We start from the raw sequence: 20,153 nt of genomic DNA on the forward strand, positions 1-20,153 counted from the left end.
GAAGCACAGAGCGTGCTGCTGGCACCTCATCACAGGGGCTCAGATGTTGGACGGCAGAGGCGATGCAGCCGCTTGCTTGGAGCTCTGAACTGGCTATTCACACACAGCAGAGGCTGGGGTTTAATCATTTTATTCCCTTTTTATGTGGGTAAAAAAGTAATTTATACTGTTGTTGTTTTGTGTCACGTGTTTAGGCATCGTGTGAATTTATAACCTGATAGAATTTGGGACGAGGATCCAAAATCATCTTATTTGTCAGGAATGGGGGAGACCTCGCTGGCGTGTGACCCATCCGTGCCCCAGCTCTGCTGGTCGGATGAACTGGGGGTGTATTGCTGGCACAGGCGCGCCCCAGGGTCGCTTTTTGTGCTCGTGGGTGAAACCTGCAGTGTTTATGCCAGTCAAGTTAAACTGCCTTTGGGGATGAGAAGGGAAATCACGCCCCCAGAGCGACAAAGAGACCGACAGAATAATATCCTGGGGTGTTCAGCATCCGTCTCTGCCTTCCCATCCTACGGTCCCATGGGGATCCAGCACGAGGAGGGAATTCCCGAGGGCAGGAGGGCTGGGAGGCTCCCGAGGGATACCTGCAAGTCTGGTCAGAGATACAGCCAGGGAATGACCACCGTGGAAGCGACCACCCGGGATGGAGATGGGAGCTGCAGCATCTGTGTTGCACGCTCCTTTTCCTGCGTGGGCATTGAGGCTTCCCGTGCTCTGCCATCTCAGCGTGGTGGCAGATGTGCAGGCAGGGAACAAGGAAACTACTGTTTGAAATTCCTGGCTTATTTTATTGATGTGCACTGGCAATTGTAGGCCAAGGAAAAGGGAGCGAAACAAAGCAACCCCAAATATTCCCAAACGTGCACTCCTGGCCCCGCACGCAGGTGGGATTTCTAGCAAGGTGAATTTCTGTGTTGCAGGCTGAGCAAGAAGCACACCAGAATCAATATCTGAGTAGTCCAATAAAATCTGAGGGAATTTCATTTCAAGTCATTTCAAGCAATCTAATAACTGGTCTTTCAGATGACTGTTGGGTGGTTTCTTTTTTCTTCTTTTTCATTGGTGTTTTTTGTCGTGCAACTGTAAAAATGTAGATTGAGGCCAATGTACATGTAGTGCTTTGGTTTTGCAATGTAAGTGTTGAGCCCAAGGCTGGTTTCCTCTGGAGTGGGGCAGCAAGGGCTGGAGAACCCACGTTACCAGCTGGGGTGGCTTGGCTCTGGGTCAGTTTTCAGATCCACTAATGGTGGCGATGCTTCTGCTTCCAGATTGCAATGCTGGTTTCAGCACGCAGGCAGCTTTTATATCCTTGCACGGCGTTGTTAAGATTTCTAGGGCTGCATCCTTGAAGATTTATGAACCGTTTTGGGGAAGAGCCCGTGATGTGTTGTCCCGTTCTGCTCCCCGGTGGGCACCAGCCTGGAGAGGAGCACGGGAGCCAGGTTCATCTCAAGCCGTTGCCTTCTCAGAGCCCGTCACCATTGTGGCTAAGGCCGGTTGATGTCCTGCTGTCAGTAATGCCTGTGCCAGTGTCTGTCCCCCTCCCTGGCCTTACGCAGGTTCCCACTGGAGACCCTTCTTGGCTCTAGGCTTGGACAAGCGCCCATGCGTTTCCTTGGGAGTCGGTGGGCACTGGAGGTACCCGAGCCACTTGGGATCTTTGTGAATATTTCTACAATGAAATTTAGGAAGTTTCCTCATTTATCTTCCCCTTAAGATCCCAAACGGGCTATTGTCTTGTTTGTGAGTGGCCTTAGGGGAGGTGTATCCTGCAGCACTTGCTGACTGGTCTGGATTCGGCAAAAGAAACGACGCAAAAGGGAGGACTTAACTTTTTGCTCTTTGGAAGGGAGCTGAGGCTGGGGCGGTGGGACAGGAGGGCAGTGCAGCTTGGAGGGGGTGGAGAACCAAGTGATGAAATCACTGCCTGTCCTGGGAGGCAGCAGTCGCGTGCGCGGCAGGGCTTGGAGCTGAGCAGTCCTGGCAGCGCTCGCACTGCACAGATACGTTGTTTTCTGCAGATAGCCCAGAGCTGTTTGTTTTTTACCGGGGCTCGCAGATCTTACCGACACCGCTAATTATTTTTTTTACCAAACTCCGATGGGTACTTTTAGAAGGATCCAGTCCGTGCTCGCCGGAGCACTGCTGGGCCGGCCAGCCCCTGCAGAAGGGCTCGATGGCAGGGAGCTGCTGCCTCCTGGCAGCTCCTGCCTGGAAGATGAGAAAAGATCTCCTGCAGGCTCTCAGAGATCACCTGCCTGGCACCGTGATGAGCTCTGGGCAGACCTCGCTCATGGTCTGCATCCAGAGCAGAACCTGCAGTCTGAGTGTGTCTGGTTCAGGCCCCGCACCCCTCTACAGCTTGGCAGAGCATCGAGCATTATTTTTTCTGCTTGGCCACCAACAAAATACAGAGGACCACTACAGTGGTACATGTGTCCACTGGTGATGTCCACAGTGCATTGTGTTGCTTTTTAATTGATTTCAAAGAACAAAAATATTCCAGTAGCCTTTACTACTGTTTTGTAAGGTTTTATGTACTGAAAATCATGATTTTATACCACCTTGAAGAACAAATGCAGCCCTCGCACTGCCAAACTGGTATTTCCCCCCCCCCCCCGCCGATTCTTAAAGCAGTTCATATACAGTTCACTTGCAATATATTTATAAAGCAACACAAATTAATGCCGAGCACCAGCCCAACAGGAGCCCTGCTCTTGCAGCCTCCCTTGACTGTGCAGCATGGATACGTGCTGGCAAAATGACTTGGGTGTCTCGCAGACAGTCGGTAAGCTGGCTGTCCGCTCTCCAGCCTGCTCCCAACCTCCTCCTCTCTGTCTCAGAAATGTTATGTAAAACGCAACGTGCAGCATTAGCAATAGAAATATTTGGTTCAGGCGGTTCACGAGGCGGTTCCCACACCCTTGTCATCTCCCAAGTGCACATGGTGACGGCTGCGGTGTTTGCTGGGGCTTCGGAGCGGCTTTCCCTCGTGGTGTGCAGGCCGTGGCTGTCAGGCACGCGGGAGGTGGGTAGGGGGCATATGAATTGCATTTGGTGGTACTACCCACCCATATGGATGGATATGTCAGTTTGGGGAAGGAAGGGAGAGATTTGCTTGCAATTTTTGAAAAAAAGCAAGTTCCCAAGGCTGCTTGCATTGCTCGGCGACCCTAATGCGGTCAGGGCATTAGGGGCTTCACCCCGGGACCCACCGTGCTGCAGCATCGGGAAGAAGGATCGGTTTTGATCTGGTACTCGGAGAGGTGGGCAAGTTCAGGCCCACACTGCTGTTCGCAGAGACTTTTCTGCAGGTTTGCTGGAGACACAGCTGGATGTGGCTGGAGGTGGTGGTGGCTTCATGCGCAGGGTGGCCGCCTCTTCATGGGCTTTCTGTGCGACTGCATTCCCTGCGAGCCAGTGGCCAGGCTTCCTTGCCATGGTCACAGCTCACATCTCCACAAACTGAGTCAGCTGGTTTTAAATCTGCTCATTAAAGAGGTGTAACGAGTTCTGTACCCAGCACCAGGTCTGCAGCGTCCAGCAGCCGCTCCTGCGCCCTGACCCCGTACTGCTATTCGGTGTGCGCCGTGCCTGCGGGCACAGTCTGCGCTGGAGCATGAGACCCTGGGGCAGCCACTGATTTTCCCTTCTTCCAGGGTTGGTTTTCATTTTGGTCACCGTTACACAAGTTTTGGAGCTGCAGAGGAGCCTGGTGCCCCAACTCCAGCACAGAGATGAGGACGCTGCCGGTGGGTTCAGCGTCGGTGTTTCTGGTGGTGAGAGCAAGGCGTTTGCAAACCCGTTCGAGGAAGCCTGTGATGAGGTGTAGCAAAGGGACTGCTTGAAACTCATTAAGAGGTATGAAAAGGAGAGGAGTGGAGGATTGTTAGAGGATTAGCCGGGCTGCTTCCAGGTGGGGTGTGCTGGGACCTGACAATCCCCTGCCAAGTGTCTGGCCCTGCGGCGTGCTGAACAGCGGGGGGAGATGGAGGGGTTTGCATCCGCAGTGCCGGGGCGCCTGTAGGTACAGCCTGCTGGGTGAAGGCTCAGGGCGCTGAAGGCCCAGCAAGATCATCTGAGCACGTTCACGGGCTACTGACACTGCGACAGCCAACGCCACCAAGGGAAGAGTGTTTGCAAAAATGCTCCCAAAACCCTTTCTAGCCGATCTGTGGTCTGAGAACTTGCCCTGGTTGTTCCGCCTGTCGCTGAACACAGTTGGACAAATTCTGCAAGTTACCAGAACTTGTAGGGGAGAGGAACGCTCACAGGTCTCTGTTACGATTTCTATACCGAGTGCAGCAGTTGAGCAGAAACAAGTCCCTTGCCAAGCTCACTCTGACATGCGAGAGGCTATTTTCTCCGTGCCTTGACTGCACGGATCTGGTATTTGAATTTTAGACTGAGTTTTGTAGGTGGGAAAAAACCCACCCACCCTCAGTGCTGAATGATGCCCTGTTGTACATGTTAGAGACGTGGGTAGCGCTGGCTGGACTATATGTACTTTCCTCTGTGGTCCTGAGGATGCTCCGGGCAGAGGCTGGGGACACTTGCTTTCTGGGGCACATACTGGCGTTGGCACTGCATGGCAATGCTCTCGGGAGCACAGCCTACGCCGTGGATCCTGCCTCATGTTTTCCTCCAAATCTGAGACCGTTACATCATTTGTATGATGAGAAATAGATTGGTCTGAACGTGTTGTCCTTCTTTGCTTCATGGAAGTGCATGACTCCTGTATTTTATTGCCTTGTGCAAGGGCTGTCCCAAGAACCTCTCTGAATTCCTTTTGCCGTTTTATTTTAGTTCAGGGAAGGTTAGCTCAGGTTTAAACCGCTTGGATGCGGTTGGTAAGTCTTAGTGACATATTAAGCATTTAATATCCAAGTGCATTAGCTTCCCACCCACATCCCCTGTTTGAGATGGGTTGAAGGAAATTGTCGGTGCCCACATCTAATAGGATGCTGCTTGGCATGCCCATATAAATGGCTTCCTCCTGGACCTCTTCTTTTTGTGTTTAGTTCCTGACCTAATTAGGCATGAACGATGGCGTTAGCGGAGATCTTGTGACTGCATCAGACAACACCTAATCCCTCGGAGAGATTTCGGGAAGATTGCTGGCTGCCGGAGGGGACACCTTATCGTGCGGCGGGGACACAGCAGTGGTGGCGCGGTCTTAATTCCCAGTGCGCTGTAAATGGCTCTGCAGCCAAGCGGGCAAAAGAAGAGACCCGGATAAACCAGTGTCACCGGTACCTGGTGGCAATTAGGGTATGCCCCGGTGCTGCCACCTCCACTCGGTGTTACCTTGCGGCTCAGCAGCATGGCACGGCTTGGTGCGAGTACGGCGGGGAGAATCCACCTTAATTGCTGTGGTACGTCTAATTGTATTATATCTTAATTTCTAGGTCCTTGCTTAACTCGTGCAGTGCATCAGAAGCTCTTGTGAAATGTAATGTGCTGGAGCATCAGCACAGGAAAAAGCTCTGCCTTCTGTGAAGCCAGACTGTTGCAGCGTAATTTGTTTTGTAGGATTTTGAAAGGCAGTGTTGCAATCTGTAACAGTAGAATAGTGGGAAGATGGTCAGGTGGTTCTTGGGACTTCAACAGACAGATTTCATGTCTGTGTGTTTTTGCAACACCTTTCTATAAAGGGAAACATAATTTAAAATATGATTACTTAGTGTTGTAACAGTCTTCTCAAACGTTTTTGCATTATGCAGAGATCATTATCAGAGGCTGATATTAACTTGCAAAGAATATTATGCAAATCATTCTCCTGTTCTTCTAAAAAGAAATTTCCTTCATAATGCAAAGCGTGACAAAAAAATTGTGCAGAGGCTTTTGGCAAAATTACATTCAGAAGATGTAACAGTTTTTCTGCTTACTAGCACAATCCATTTGTGCCTTTCTGCTGGATTTTCTCAACTCAAGCTGATAAAGGATGAATTTTAAAACGAGGGCTGGATTGGGGGGGAGAATATTGTACCTCATGGGTTCAGGAATAGGCAGGGAGGCTTTTTGTGTTTAGATCATTGTTTCAAATGCGTACTGATCGTCATTACGAGCTGTGATAGCTTTCAGCTATTCATCGCTCTCTGAAGTTATTGGGTGGTGCGTCTCGTATTTCCAACGGGCAGGGGTGCACGGCATCGCCTTCGCCATGAGCAGCAGCTTGTAGGTCCTGACTTAAACACACTGAACAGTGCCGGACTCCCCAGATGTCCGATATCAGGCATTTATTGCACTGCTAAGGCTCTGTATCGCTGGTACCAGTAAGACTGTCCTGGATGGGGGGCACTGCCTGGGCGATGGGGGGTTGGAGCACGGACACCCGCGGTGGGACGGGGGGGTCCTGCCCCGAGGCGGTCCAGCCCTGGCATCTTCTCTGGGTTTCTCTGAGTATCAGCACCTTCCTGGAGGAGATCCTGGCCCCGGCTGAAGTCATTTATTGTGGATTTTGCCGCTGGCTTTATCCCTCCTCCATATCTTTGTTGTTTTGGGTTGTTTTTTTTTGTAGAAACTGGTTGTATCAGTTCAGAACTGCCCCTTTCTAATACAGAAACCAGACTGCACTAAAATCGAGGGGATTGTTTTATAGGTATCGGCTGTTCTGCTCTTATTGTAGATCGATTGACAAAACCAGACCCTAATAAATATTGTAACTGGCTTAAATGACTAAAATATTTACAGGCCGTGGATCGCAGTCAGAGTTGGAAAGGCTCATTCACTGTAGAACCCCATTTTTCAGGCACTTAAGATCATTTTGAAAAACTGTAGCCTTTGTCCTGAATTTTTTTTAGGCATTTCTCAATACAAATGTGATTGAGAAAAGTCAGTAATATTCAGAGATATATATTGAATTATAGCGTCATAAAATGGCAGAGAGAGTTTTCACTAGCATGGGAAATTTTCAGACTCTTTTTTGCGTCTGGTTAGATAACTCGATATTTTAAAATCAAACCAAATTAGATAAATAAGCTGGAAGTCGTAGTTAGCATTCGTCAAGCAACTTAGGCTGGATGTTCAGGCGCTGGCTGACTCCACCTCTAGCTGCAGGGTTTCCCTGTTACGAACGGGTGAATACTAATCCTTGTTTATTCTCTGCTGCAGAGAAATAGATTCATCAGGAGGTTTCGATCTTTAGAAGCAGCCCTTGGTGAGAGCCGGGTTGGAGCACCCTGGGCGGGTGGATTTGTCTGTGCGACGTGCACGGCAGTGCTCGGCTGGGTACCACCGTTTATGCCTCGTGCCAACACGAAATACCGTACTTCCGTGGCACGGAGAAGAACTTTTAATACCCCGAAAGCGGCCCCAGGGTGTGGTTGCGATGTGATAATTCCAGTGAGCCGATTACAAGAGTTGGCTCTGCCCTGTGCTTCCTCTGGCCTGCCCTGGGCATCTCCTGGTGTCCTGCTCGCCCCCGTAACCGGCGGCTGGTTGAGCGTGGGATACACGCAGGAACCCACTGAAGGAATTACTGGGAAAGGACTTCTTTTGGTTTTTTTCTTTTTCTTAAAGATTGCATGGAAGGATGAATCAAAGTAGGGAAGTGTTTTACTCTAAGCATGGTGGCAGAAAGGAATCCTTTTATCTTCGGGGTTTCTTTGTTTTCTGAATGTTTCGTAATGCAGACTGGCTAGCGGAGCAGTGTTAATTACGTTTCTGCAAATCTCTTTCTGGTATCCTCTTGAAAATGGTGATACCGCCAAATGAAAAACAAATATTTAGCTCTAAACTTTCTTTTCTTTTTTTTTGCTCCCAAGGACTCTCCTTTTTGACTGTATTTGCTAAGCCCAGAATACAGGCTGAGGAGTGCCCAGCAGCCATCCCGCCGAGAGCCTCCGTCCCTGCAGATCCTGGGGAACGTGCGGCTGTAGACTTGCAGCGACCGCTCCTTGGGCTGTCCCGGGCGGGCTCCGTCCTCGGAGCTGGGCTGCGCTGCTGGGCTTGCTGCCGTGGGCTCTGCCCGTCCCGCTGTGTGCGTGCCCAGGGCTGGGCTTAACCAGGACAGCAGGGTTATCTCTCTTGCTGGACAACTGATTTCTCTTTTTCCACGTTGCCCTCATATTTCCAGCTGGAAATATATCCGGGAATATTCCCTGTCAATGGGGTAGAGTGAATTTTGTTCCCTTGAACTGCTGCAGCAGTTAGGAAATTTAAAAAACAACACCAGCCCTGCATATAAATAGCTGCTTTTTTTTCTTTTTCTTTTGAAAAAGACTGTAAGTGCAAAGATGAGGAGTGCCGTATGGCAGCAGGCCAAGGTGTGACCCTGGCGTGGAGCTGGGTCGTGTCGAGAGCAGCACCAGCACCCGGACCTGCAGGAGGGTGCCTGGGTGCCCGGTCAGGGCACCCTGTCCCCTTTGCGTGAGTCACGGCTTCCCCTTTGGGAACCTCTCCAGCGACGGGGCAAAATGCTCAGAAAACTTGTCCAGGTTGACGAAAGACCTCAGAGTCTTTTAAAATACAGTGACATTTTCTAGACTCTAAACTATTCTTTCTGTAGGTAGGCCCAGCCTCTGTGAAGGGCTGCAGTATGAAGAAATAGAATTTCTTTGGGTTTTATAGTGTTTCTTAGAAGGGCATTTGCAGTGCTGATCATCAAGCTCCTTCCCTTTGTTTTCCCCCATTTCCCAATTAACCTCATATTAGACTGTGCATATCGACAGTGGCTTTTAGCTTCTACTGCCCTTCACCAGGTTTTATATTCCTACCTGCTTCACGACAGCCACCTTCTTGCCCTCGTGCCTTAAAACCAAAGCAGAGGCCAGTGTGATCTTCTGCTGTCTCTGTGTCTGCTGGAGGGAAACTCTTCCCAACAAACAGAGTGAAAATTGCAACTGGTTATGTAAATTATGGGCGAGGAATAAAAAGATATTCAAACCTGGTTTAATTTGTGAGTATATGTCTTGGGAATAAGTTATACTAGTGCGTAGCAGGTATTATTCTAACGTGAATTACGGGCTCGCCCTTCTGCAAGCGCGATGCTAGCTCATGGATGTGGAAGCAGATATTACAACCTTGAAGAATCTTGTAGGACGTAAAAGTTTTAATTAAAAATCTGGCTTGGTTGAGGGTATTTTGGTTTAGTATGAATGTCTTCATTTCTTTTGAAAAAGAATTAAATGAAACCCTTAGTATTTTTTTATTTCTGCATATTTATTCTTGAAGTTGAAGCATTAGAAAATAATTGAGTAAAACAAAATCCACAAGGCTTCAAATTACCTCTAGCTTAATGTTTTATTTAAAAGGTTTGCTAACTGACATTCTTTATAATGAATTAGGTCACGCGGCTCTAAAGAGTGTTGTGGGTTTTCTTCTTTACATTTAAATTTGAGGCTGCTTCCCTCGAAACTTGGGTGCCGCTGCCGTGAACTGCCGTACGGTTGTGACTCCCGGGCTCCCTGGCTCGGGTAATCTTGCTCTAATTATTCTCAATCACACTAGTGCAAATGAATATATCCATGTTTGGAGGATCGAAGTGGTGTTGTCATGGCAATCTCTGTAAGGTCATGAGAAACTCATGGATACTCTTCGCTGCCTCTCCCGGGAGACCTCTCCTACCTTTGCAAAACTACGGATTTGGGGAGTTTGGGGAGTAACTTTAAAGCACGATTTTGTAACAAAGGATTCTCTGCTGGATAACGCGCTTGTGTTTTGCTGTGGCTGAGCGCTGGGTGCCCCCAAACAGCCCCTTTCAGCAGCTGGGGCCGACGATGCCCATCGATGGCTGCACAAACCACCCTGCTCCGTACCGGGTAGCTGACGGCGCCGCGGTTCGGGTGAAGCTGATTGCGGCTGTGGCTCGTGTCTCATGTGCTGACTAGCCATCTTCCTCTGGGAGCTGCAGCTCCCCAGCTCCCCAGCCAGTACGTGGGCCAGGCTTGCTCGGGAAGGTGGGATCCTTATAAACCACAGGGGCAGCAGAGGGGACCCATTTGGTGGGTGCTGGTTAATGGTGCTCAGTGTGCTGAGATGGGCTCTGGCCTGGGTTTTGTTGGGAAGGGGTTTGCTTATATGCAATTTAAAAAAGACAAAACAACAAAAATAACCAAAACCAACCAAACAAAAAACGCCTCGAAAAACCCAAACCTCAAAAAAACCCATACCCAACTCAACTTTCTTAATTGCAGGAGGTGGTGCTAGCTGGAGCTGTAGCAATAGGAGCCCCTCTAAGCTGTCCCTGTCCCCCAGCGTGGCTGGGGGGTGTCACCCCGAGTCCATCCCTTCCCTCCACGGCTGTAGCAGCGCGGGGAGCGCTGATGGTGCTGAGTGCTGCGGTCACTGCAAAGGAATGTGGGCGATGAAATAAATGCATTGCTGGGCCGTCACTGCCTGGATCATGCGTACCGCTCCGCTGCTTCCCGTGCATCAGGCGGGAGGGGATTCATGTGAAAAATATGTGAACAGTAAACACTGGAAGAAGTGGCAGAGGGACGTTTGCTTAGCCCTGCTGGGGCAGAGCTCTCCTCTCCTAAAAGAGATAATGGCAAAGTCACAGGATGGTTTTGTTCGGGTTTTGAAAGGTAAGAAACTGATAACAAAGTGCATCTACATGGGTAGCAAGAGGTTTTATAGATGCAAGTGTAAGTCTCTGTGCTTTTATGAACTTCTGTTTGTGAAAGGTGCTAAATCTTAACTTAGAATTAAAGCTAAATTAAAAAAAAAAAAGTGATCCAAAAAGTTAATTTTGTTTAATAACATGTATGGAAACCCTTTGCATGTTGGACTGCAGCAGCAACACCAATGACTTTACAAATGTCTTGTGTAGTAGGACAAATGAATTCACTAAAATTGGCCTTTCGCAGATCCTGGTTTAGGTGATCCAGGTAGTTGTGGGTTTATGGTTTTGTATTTCTGTGGTCTTTTTGTTTTTAAAAAAAAACAAGCAACACCAAGAAAACAAAACCAAAAATAAGTCTTATTGATAGAGAGCCATTAAAGCATTTTGATTTGCAACTAAATGCATGTTAAATCTACAGTTCTTTTGCTAGCCCAAAGAAGGTATACATACATATATACACACACCCCCCGCCCCCGTCTTCATTTGAGCCTTTAGACAGATTTAACACCTACATGTGCAAATTTTTTATGTCCAGGTTACTTGGTTTGAAAGATCTGACATTATTTAATGGTTGATATCAATATTCTACAAAAAGGTATGAGATCCATGTTTAAAATTTTTGAAAATCTTAAATTTTATTGGCTGTAGAAGAGACGTGACTACGCCTGACAGGGTGCCATGTAAGTCTATTACGTTATATCTGTTCTCTACACTTAATTGCTTCTGGTTACCACATCTTTCAAGATTTTGAGCCTAGCCAGTCTTGTCCTCTCACACCCAACATGCACTCACGGATGAGAGGAAGAAAACAGGTTTTCACGGGTTTTTGCACCTTGCAGGTGTGCAGACCGGTTCACCCTTCCCGTGCAAGGCCTGGCTTGCAGAGCCCCTGCCCTGGGCTGGGTTTGCCCCTGCCCGTGCAGGCAGCGGCCGTGCCGCCCCGGGCCGTGGGGTGCCCTGGCACGGGGGGTCCCGCACACAGCGGGGGACACCCTGGACCGTCACCTCCGCCCTGCGACTTGTCTGCCCATCACAGGGTCCATTTTGACCTGACTTTCTCTAGAACTTTACAAACGTGTCAGGTTAAAGGTTTTTAAATTAAAATTTTAGTAATTGCTGTAAGTCAAAGAAGGGCTTCCTAGTTTTGAGTGTAGATATGAGTTGGGTTTAAAAATAACAACAAAACACTAAGCAAATGGAATTTATAATTAGAGGCCTATTTACATTTAAATAATTATTTTAAATGATGTCCTTTTCTCTGCTTTCTGCAGAGGGATGGAGCAGAGGTTGGGCTGAAAGCGAAGCTGGCCTTCTCAGCTGACCTGGCACACGGGCTTTCTCATTTACTGCTGCCTCGGCATCCACATGCATGCCCACGGGGCTTCAGCCCTTCGTCTTGGCACCTGTAGTATATCCGTTAATGCTTCCAGGGCTTCAGGACTTGCTGAGAAGCCCTCTAAACAACTTCTTCTGACCTATTCTGGCTTGTATACCCAACACTCGGAGAAGTGGCCAGCGAGCTGCTGTCCCGTGTGAGGGGCTCGGTGTGTCCGATGAGGTTAAAAAAGGCACGGTGGAGGCTTTGATGCTGGGAAAGCAATTAACTGCAACTTCTGCAATATTTAACGTTGCTTCAAAAACCTCCCATTATCCCTTCCATTGGCTTTTGTCGATCGTTGGGTTGACTAACATGTTCCTTTCAGCTTTGGTGACAATAACATGTGAGTAAGCAGAATACCCAAATTTCTGAACGATGGCTTGCAGCAATTTCCTAATTTCCTGAGTGAGCGCAGGCTTCTTGGGGTTTCAGTCCTGTGCCAGAAAGACTATTTGCTCATACAAAGTTCTTCATTGTAATAGGAAAAAAATCAATTTGATTACTTTCATGTCAGCATGCATGTCTAATGGCTTAGAAGTTATTGCAGCCATAAAATATACAGTATCATTTCTCTCTCACTCTGAAATTTGACAGGATTAATATAGTCAGCATGAAATCTTAGTCATAAAGTCGACCATAAGTGATGGTAAAATTAGCTGCTGAAATCGTCTGCTTATGGAAAGCATCTTCTGTTTTTCCTTCTGGGAAAAAATATCAAGGGGCTGGTGTGCGGATCGGAATGGGAGTTTTCTGCATTTCAGGCTCTAATACAAATATGTCCGTTTCATCTCGCGCTCTTCTAAGGAGAGATAGGGAGCGCCGTTCGGCTCTGACGTCCCGAGTAGCCTGGAGTGCAGCTTCGCAGCCGCTCATCGGCTGGCTGGGCGGTGGCGGTGCGGCTGGCCCTCGTGCCCAGCGCAGCCGTGGCGCGGGGATCGTGCCTCTCCCACATCCCACCCTCCCCTGTAAGTCATTCCCTGCGTGAGCCGAAGCGCGGTACAAGGGCCTGAAAAGCATCTCCCCCATCGGAGGTTGGACTTTGGGTTAGAAACCGGAGGGTTGTGGTGTGGCCCTTTGACGATGTACGTCCTTCAGAGGCGGGCAACGTTTGCCTGCCCAGCGAGTAAACGATGAGTGAACCTGCTGAGTGAACGATGCACCAATCTACCTCGTGCAGTGCAAGCCTTGTCATGGTTGAGAAGCTGTTTCTTTCCATGGGTCAGTGCTCCAGGGAGGTTGGAGGGAGGCGAGGTCCAGGTGGGCTGAGCTTTGCCCATGGTCTTTACCCATGGGCTTTAGCAGATGCTCTTCTGCTGGTGCAAGCTGCTGCCTTCTAGCTGGTCACCCGCTGTCCTCCTCGCACAGTCCCCTGGGGAGCAGGCTGAGCACCTTCATCGGGGTGGGAGAAATGCCCCGTAGAAAGCTACCCTGCTCTGAGCTGAGACTGAGAAACCTCTGCTTGAAGCTGAGTTTCCTCCTGCCGGGTGACTGCGCTGGGTGCCAGCGGAGGAGCCCAGCAGCTGGCCGGGGCAGCCTCTCCTCCCTGCTCATCTGCCTCCGAAACTGCCCTTGGAAGTGGAGCTGAAGTGCTGGGGTTAGGCAGGGAGATGTTTGCTGAGGTGTAATCCTTCACCAGCCCAGCCTTATGAATTACTTGTTAAGGTTTTGTTTAATGACATCTTGTTTCGACTGCCTTGTGTAAGGTGCCCATAGCTGTTTCTTCTGCTTACGAAGCTGGTTCCAGAAAGAAGAAAGAAGCTAGGTGTTGATATCTTTATTATCAACTTTAAAATTAGACCAAGGGAAGACAGCATCTCGCATCTGGGCCTCATTTACCCGCCCCATGAAGTCCAAGACCGGAGTTTCATTGCTAGCCCTTGGCCTGCTTGGCTTTGCAAGGGGAAATTTCTCCTGCCTCTTGAGCAAAGACATGCAGGGTTTTACTTCTCCAGGGAGGCTCGGGGTCCCTCCCGTCGTATCTAAATGCTCCCACCTCTGCTGGAAGCTGTCGTCCTGCTGGTTTCGCATGTTCTGCCTCCCTTGGCAGCCCATTGTGAAAAGTTAATATCTGGTCATTGGTTTTGGCTGCATCTCCAAGGCAACTTCATTCATATGCCGGCTCTGGGTTCATACTGATCCGGACATGCCTAGATGACTAACTCCTGTCTCCTGTTACACCGTCCCAGAAGAGCTGTTAACTCCTTCTGCCCAGGTAGGTGGTGATTCAGCAGGGAATGGGCAGACAGAGCCGGTGGATGCCATAAACACCTGGCAAATGCCGACTTGCTCTGTTCCCCCTCCATCCTTTCTGCTTTGGTTTGCTTCCCAGCGCTGTGTCCAGCATGGAGAGCAAAGAGCTCGTTGCTATTTAAGATCCTTTTCAGCGCAGAAAGGTCTCAGACTAAGTTTGTTTCTCCTGAAATTCTCGCGCTTTGTTATCCTTTGGTTTGGGCAGAACGTTGCCTTTGGCATCTAAACTTACTGAAAAATTTCACGTAAAAAAAAAAAGAACTTGGCTGCGTGCTAGCAATACGCTCTGAAATGCAGCTAAAATTTCATTTTGCATTTCATGCAAGGCAAGGGGATTTTCCTCCAAAGGGCGGGCGATGTGGCGAGGCCACTGCACTCCCGGTGCGTGTTCGGGGTCTGTGAAGCCTGCGAGATGGAGCTGTAACAGGTTAAACGTGGAGACACCCGGCGTTGCTGCAGCGCCTGGTCCCTCCCTGATGTGCCTATTTCTGTATGGGTTTGTCAGATACAGATTTACAGCCCCCAGAAACTCCTTTTGATTCTCACCAAAAGATGTAGGAAGGAGGAAAATGAGCCAAACTCCATTTTTTTTTTTTTTTGCAGTTTGTTTCTCTCACGGCAGTGCTGAGAGGTGCCGTTGCTCTAGATGCTATGTCCTTGTAATCCGCACCGCTCGCTGGGATGGGTCCCGCAGCAACGGTGATTCCCTGTTGGGGCGAGTGGCCGGTCCCCAGCCCCGTGCCGAGGTTTGACCGCGGGACTCTTCTTCCAGCCTGGGTCTCTGGAAAGCATCCAACCCCGGGAAGGAGTGGGGCTGGGGTGGGGCAGAGCAGGTCTAGCTCACACCAGCACTAAGCAAAGTTTGGCTTGAGCTTGACGAGCATCACTAGGATGCGATGCTGGATTCTTCCCTTGGTGCATTTGAATACTGACGTGGTCCATGTATCTGACGGGGATGTCGTGACGCCGTTTTTCTCAGGGTCCTGGAGATGATTTGGCAGGAGTGTAGGCACAGGTAGGAAAAGCATGTAGGGTTTTACTGGTCACGTTCCTGTCCTCCTTGCAACCTAAGTGGGGTATCGCAGGAGAAATCAAGGGTCAAGATAGCCCTGAGGATCGCTAAGATGTACAAACTTGAAACCGTGTTAATTTTTTAACGCCTAATGCGTTTTGGGAGATCCCTTACGCTGAAACATCCGGCAGAGAATTAAACACGCTGGGAATATGAACCTGCCGTGACTCGCGACCGTGCTGGAGTGGCAGGACGAGGCCGCTCGCCGCAGCGGTGGTGGTATGCTGCGGAAGAGTTAATTAGAGAAATATCGGAGAGATTACCCCAAGGACCTGGGGTACAACTCGGTCGGAGACCGTTACCCTGTGCACCATGTATGAAATCCTCTGTCTCGCCAACCTCCCTCCTCCAGGTGCTGCTTTCCCTTCCTAGAGCAGAAAAACTGCTGTAGGACTGTTTGAAATGTAGCTGCTATAACTCTTAAATTTTAATAATAGATTACCATTAGTATCAGCCTTATATAATGCACACCTCATTATTGCTTACTCAGAATAATTTCTCAGCCTCCTTATAGAACCTTGGAACTTTATTTGCTGAGTATAAAATATGCAGAAATGCATGAATAGTTTTAAGACTTGGTACCCTAAACTAATACAGCGTGCTTTTTTTTTTTCTGCACCATGATTGAAGTCAAATTAACATATTTACCTTCAGTGCTCCCAGGAGTAGCATTAAAAAATTCAAGAGGTGATTCAGAATAGTCTCTGATTTACTGTGTTCAAAGCTGGATTTCATTTCTCAATAAAACCATGCAAACACTTGACTCCCTTTCAGCTTTGCAGCCTCTTTCCTCCCTGTGCAGGTCCTTGGACTTATCAACAGATGGTAGCGGTATTATTACCGCCCTGTTCCCAAAAGGAAGCTTTTTATTTTATTTTATTGGGTTTTCAGGATGGGGGAGAAAGCAGGGACAGAGAATAAGGAAGGGAATGAGTTATAGCAAATAGCACAGAAGCGTAGCTGCTATTTTAATGTGAAATGAGGAAAGGTATTGAGCGTGATTTTGTCGTGCTGCCTGTGAGCACTGCTTCGCTGTGTAACGTTGGTTACGTTATCGTGCTCTGCCTCAGTTTATCTGTGTGCGATAACTGTTTCCTAGGGCAAATCATGAAGCTTAATTTTTGCTGTATGTTGACATCTTCCCAGGAAGAAAAGCCATGTAAATGCAGGGGTAGGAAATGGAAACGGTTGCCTTATTGCCCAGCGGTTTCTTTATTCTTAACAACGATTACCCAGGAGCTGTCCTGCCTGTGCCGTGATTTATTCCTACAGCTATAGGATGCAGCTGCTACAGCTCCCAGGATTTCAGACCCCACAACAGTCAGGTTCAGGGGTGCAAATTTGTGCCCCGAAGCCCCAGGCTGCTCCACCATTGCCTCTGCCATGGGCTCCTCTGGGGAAGTGCTGTCTCTTAAGTTGTATCAGTGCTGCAGGGAAAGCTTCAACCCCATCGGTTTTCCTGACCAGATAATAAATATTCTGGGGAGAGGGTCTGTGTAACAAGCCCCGGCACTTGGAGTCGGTACCTTCCAAATGGAACACCTCTGCCTGAAAATCTTGTTTACCATGGACTAGAGATACTTGCAGCAGCTTTTTTTCCACGCCTGCTCCTAGATTAGGAAGTTATTTCAGCAGATGTTGTTTCCTAAGAAAATGGGTTAATGCTTGGTGGTTAGAACGGTGTGGCAAAAAAGCTTATTTGTGTGAGGTTTTGGCTAATTGCCTTGCAAGTGTTACAGAGCGTTGCAGCAAATTTCCTGGATTTCGCAATCGTGATGGTTCTGGTTTAACTGGCCAGGGAGATTTTCAAAAATACAAAAATAAATGGAAGAAGAGAGGCAAATCACTTGCTGTGTTGCTGCAAAAAGCTGAGGGACCTTAAGTCTGAGGTGAAAAGTCTCCAGGTATCTGAGCGAGTAACTGAGACTCAGGGCTGAACAGATCTCGGAGTTTTATCATCTTTTAATTGAGGAAAGATGGATGTTGCTCTGGGGCAGGCCAGAACAAGCCCCTCATAGAAATAAGAAGTAATTGCCAGGCTAAGAGTTCCCTGGGAGAACTGGGATGTTTTTCCTTCCCAGTTCATGGGAATGGAAATGTCTTTGCAGGGTTGGTGCGTGGGGAGGGGAAGGCTGCCGGTGTGCAAACCGTCCTCCGCTGCGAGGGCAGGGACCTCGGAGGTGGTGGCTCTCAGCTTGGACGTGGAAGCTCTTTCTCTGCATAGAAAGCCCTTGGGGGCCACATTCCCTTGTTTTGTCCCGGGAGGTGAGTGTCCGGGTGCCGCAGGGATTGCCTGGGGCTGCTCTCGTCCCGGCCTGCCAGCAGCGGGCTTCGGGGACGGTGCTGCTGAGCTCGCGTTACTCTTTGGGGTCACCCCCGTGCTCACGTGCACCTGGTGCCCAGCCCCATCGGGGCTTTTTTCCACACCTGCTCCTACATCGGCCCGTGATGAAGGACCGAGGCTTGTTCTCTGGGTTCCCCAGTTTGGGGGCAAGCGAGGTGGCTGCCGCCAGCACCCTGCGCCCAGCCCTGCTGCTGCCTCCTCCCGCTCTGCATCTCCGCCGGCTCCCTGGGAGCAGGGGCACTGCACTGGCAGGCAATAAAAAAAAGGAGAGGAGATGTATTTCACACACATATGAAACGCATCTGTGGAAGGTACTGGTGCAGGTGAAAACAGAGCCTGGACTGAGAAATAGGGTTGTTTTATGTTCGATAATACTTATGCGATGAGTCCTGCTGCTCCGTACCGCGACGGTCGCATCGTGTGTCTCGCTAACATAAAGCCATCTTGGTGGGAAAGCTGCCTGTCCCCGGTCTCACCCGCTGGCATCCCAGCCGCCGGTGGCAGGACTGCTCCCCACCGCTGCCTCGGCTCCTGGCACCAATCGCTCCGGGGACTGATGGAGGTGGAAACTGTGCTGAGCACGAAGGACGAGGAGGGGTTTCAGTCTGCACACAGTGAAGCCAGCAATTCAGTAAGACAGGCAGGTGCCCAGGAAAATGCAAATCAGGTGTTGCTGTTTCTAAGGGCATCACTGTAAAAAGACTTTTACTGGGTCAAAAAGCGCGATGGCGATGAACTGTGGCTGGCGGGGCTGGGAGGAGACCTCGGGCTCTCTCCTGGGCGCCTCCGCACTGCCCGCCCTCGGGATGCTCTAGGGAAGGGTGGCCGCGGTGTCCTCCTCCAGCCCGTCCCGCTGTCCTGTGCCGCGGAGAAAACCTAGTTCTGGGCCAGAGTCCCCGGGGCCACGTGCCGGCACAGCTGCGGGTCGGGGGCTCGCGGCATCGGCCAACACCGCGTCCCCACGCTGCTGGTTAAATCGCTAATTAGATTCCATCCGAGCAGCAACATAAAGCAGGAATAAATGGACTTGGCTTCATAAACTTAGCACTTAAATATTTTCCCAGGCAGGAAAAAAAACATTTGCTTTCCATGCAAAACATATAAATCTTGGAAAAGTTCCCGAAGTTGCGTGTTTAACTGTTCAGATCTGTGCCTTTGTAAAATAGAAGTGGTTGTTCCCCTGCATAATTATTTTTCTTTTTAAAAGGAAGCTGAAATGTTTGCGAGGAAGACATTTTAAGCAACTGCTGGGGATGAGCAAGAGTGAAGGGAGAGTCAGGTTTAATGATGATTGCTTCGCTTTGCTTTATCGCTGTTGGAAATGAAGCACCTTCTCCTCATCCCCTCCCCGCAAGGACTGACGACAAATGCCGCTTTTACCGTTGTGTTTTGGGGCTGTTTCTGCTTGTCTTATGAGTTTTATTGAAACGTGTCTGGTTGCTAGTTTCTTTTTAATCCCACCAAAATACAAGAGCTGTTACTGGAGTTTATTTAGCACGATGGAGTCTTTGCATAGTTAAAACTGTGGATGCCGTGTGAAACACAGGCTCTCTCCTTCCTTCCCAAAGGCCCTGGTGCAGAAGACGCTGCAGTCGGATGCTCCCTTATTTAAGCGGTGTGGGCAAGGGGTGCAAGGGGAGGGAGCAGCCTCCTCCAGCCGGGCTGGTGCGTGGAGGGGAAGGGCCGTCGGTGCCGCTCGCCTCTTCTCCGTTTGCTGCGGTGGGAGGTGAGGGGTGCCCGCGGGAAACGGGGGGCTGACACGCAGCGGGGGGGCTTCTGCCTCCGGGCACCAGCACCGCTCGTCCAGGATGGAGATTTCCAGAGCGATGGGTGAGCTTTCTGCAGATAGATCCATCGGTTATTTTCTGTACTGCCCCTCCCTCGTGCTCACCCCACGAGAGACCCCGCTATAACTATATCAATATAGAGATACAGAGCATAGATTTATTTCTGCATAAAATCACCATTCCACATAAAATCCCGGAGGAGATGCTGTGGAGACCCGTCGCCGCGGCTGGCGGGACGCACAGCCTGCATCGGCATCGTCCTGTCCCCGTCCTGGGGGTGTGGGTGGGCGGTGGGGGGGCAGCACCCCAGCCCCGCCGTGGCACTGGGATGCAGTTAGGGATGGGGACTGGAGAAGCGGGTCTGTGGTGACTGTCCTGCCTGGAACAGATCAGGTTTTGGCATGTGGACAAGTGAAATGAGTTCGGTGGTCTCCTTATTTGATGGACTGGCAAAAGAAGATTATCAGGGTTTTCTCGGAGCTGGGATAAGGTGGGGTTGGGGTGTGCCCAGCAGGAATTTTCCCAGGATGGCGGTGTGCTGGAGGAGGCTTTTCGGCACGCTGGCCCTTCATGAGCACCATGAACACGTGGTTTGAAAGAAGCTAGAAAATAAAAACACCCAACAGTCTCCTATGCAGAGAAAAAATCCCCAATAACCATCCTACAGCTTCTCTCCATGAGCACTTTCTGCGTGCTCTGCTGTCATTAATAGTCACCATTCCGGAGCTAGAGATGTTTAATTTATCTGTGTT

General features: G+C 49.7%; 1 protein-coding gene across 4 annotated transcripts in view; it reads left to right on the plus strand.

Annotated features, from left to right (window-relative positions):
* The window catches only part of NACC2 (NACC family member 2), an 89,971-nt gene that overhangs the window by 35,045 nt on the left and 34,773 nt on the right, over positions 1 to 20,153 (plus strand). Inside the window, exon 1 of one of the 4 annotated variants that reach the window (XM_087752571.1) lies at positions 3,844 to 3,864. The exons of 2 other annotated variants lie outside the window; for them this stretch is intronic. The gene's annotated coding sequence lies outside the window, so the exon portion shown is untranslated. Of the gene's footprint in view, positions 1 to 3,843; positions 3,865 to 5,024; positions 5,379 to 20,153 lie in introns of those variants that run through there. One more of the 4 variants, XM_087752568.1, reaches the window with a different exon arrangement.

This window comes from Nipponia nippon, unplaced genomic scaffold (assembly GCF_047370975.1).
Source record: "Nipponia nippon isolate SJK-2023a ecotype South Korea unplaced genomic scaffold, ASM4737097v1 scaffold_16, whole genome shotgun sequence".
NCBI classification, from domain to species: Eukaryota; Metazoa; Chordata; class Aves; order Pelecaniformes; family Threskiornithidae; genus Nipponia; species Nipponia nippon.